The sequence below is a fragment of the Labeo rohita genome, chromosome 13 (genome assembly GCF_022985175.1).
Source record: "Labeo rohita strain BAU-BD-2019 chromosome 13, IGBB_LRoh.1.0, whole genome shotgun sequence".
Classification (NCBI taxonomy): domain Eukaryota; kingdom Metazoa; phylum Chordata; class Actinopteri; order Cypriniformes; family Cyprinidae; genus Labeo; species Labeo rohita.
The window spans coordinates 12,701,011-12,703,094 of record NC_066881.1 but is presented as its reverse complement, the minus strand read 5'-3'; positions in this window follow the sequence as shown (position 1 = coordinate 12,703,094).

The following is a 2,084-nucleotide window of genomic DNA, read 5'->3' as shown; positions in this document are numbered from 1 at the left end:
TTTAAACCAAATCACCTACCCTGCCTTTAAAGGATTAGTTTGCTTCCAGAACAAACATTTACAGATAATGTACTCACCCTTGTCATCCAAGATGTTCATGTCTTTCTTTCTTCAGTCGTAAGGAAATTATGTTTTTTGAGGAAAACATTCCAGAATTTTTCTCCATATAATGGACTTCAGTGGTGCCTGTGAGTTTGAACTTCCAAAATGCAGTTTAAATGCAGCTTCAAAGGGCTCTTAATGATCCCAGCCAAGGAAGAAGGGTCTTATCTAGCAAAGTGATCGGTTATTTAAAAAAAAAATGTTTACAATTTATACACTTTTTGACCAATGCTCTTTTTGTCTAGCTCTGCAATGTGCATGTGTCCTCTGCACTCAAAACAGTTAGGGTATCAAAATTTTCCCTTTGTAAAGGGCGTTTGACCTTCTTTGCACATTCACTTTGTAAACACTGGGTCAGTACTGTAGGACGATTTTGAAGTTGGAGATGGGAGTTTCTCAATATACCCAAATGTATTGAACCGGAGTATGCATATGCATCGCAAAGCTAGACAAGATAAGCATTTGAGGTTAAAAAGTATATAAATTGTACATTTAAAAAAACAAAACAAAAAACGATCGTTTCGCTAGATAAGACACTTCTTCCTTGGCTGGCATCGTTTAGAACCGTTTGCATTTAAACTGCATTTTGGAAGCTCTAACTCACGGGTACCATAGACGTCCACTATATGGAGAAAATTCCTGAAATGTTTTCTTTTCTTTACAACTGAAGAAAGAAAGACATGAACATATTGGATTACAAGGGGGTGAGTAAATTATCTTACCAGATTAGCCTGTTTGTAAGTGAAGTAATATTAGCATCCAGAAGTGTCTCATCATCTGAAAAGTTTCTCTTTTCATTCAGCTGCTTCTTAAACAGTATGCTCTCTCTGGACAGTAATGGATCGCCATTAGACCACAGAGCTGGTAGAGGGAGACAGGTGCATGTCAAAATTTGCGAATAAGTCCAGACACGTACCTCAGTCTCTGTAATTTGCCAGCACTGCTCAGAGTGAAGGAAGACCCACATCGACGAGCTGTCAGTGTCCAAAAGAGAGAGAAGCATTACTGCATTAACAACTAGTCGTTCAGATCGGTTCTATACACAGTATTCCGGTTTTATATTCATTTGATTGTCAGTACCTGTATTTTCAAAGTGCATTTGGTTGTAGAATCCAGTTGTCCCTCTCATAAAAGACCAAATTTAGAGAGTGTACAAAACAGGACAAAGTGGTCAAAAGAGGAGTGACTCTGGATTAGGCTCAATGTGAACGTAATGTTTTTTTGTTACCACACCTTTTTCTTGCACCAAACAGAATGCGATTTTCTTTGTACTACTGTAATGTGCTGAAGTCTAGCCTTCCCCAGCTTCGTCGTAATTGTCTCTGGGTGTTGCATGTGTGGGATTCCACCTCGTGGAATGTGCAATCACAGTAAGCTTTCATCTCTTTGATATCAGATCAGCATGACAGAATCAGATGATAGAGCTCTACAATTACAGCTGCACCTTTGAAAACACATTTGGCATTCGGCAGAGCACATGCTGCATACATTGACGCCCCAGATACCGTCGACTAACTCGTTACTATCAGATCATATACATCAAGGCTTCATCTGTATGGCCGACGACCTCTTCAGTCAATTATTTCCTTGTTAGCGAGGCTTAAACCTGATGGGGAGTGGTTTAATTATAACACCCGCTACACAGTGCACAATTACTGGCTGTAGCGTCTTTTGTTTAGTATGTAGAAGCATGTCATACTCCCAGTGGCAGATTGCCATCTACACCATGTTAATAGGAATTAGACATGGCATTTTGTGATACCTAAAGTACCATCAGGGAATCTGTCCTCGCTTTGTCCCCTCAGCAGGGTTTTCGTATTGAAGCTCACGTTGCCGGACAAGCGGGTGCTTTGTAATCTTAGAAAAGGCAGCGGGTTTAAGGCATTTGGCTGCAGCTATTTTAATCTGAAGGCTGAGACGCACGATAGAAGGGCCTCCCCGAGGGCTAGCCGGTTACACGAGTAAAGCTCAGGAGGAGAAGC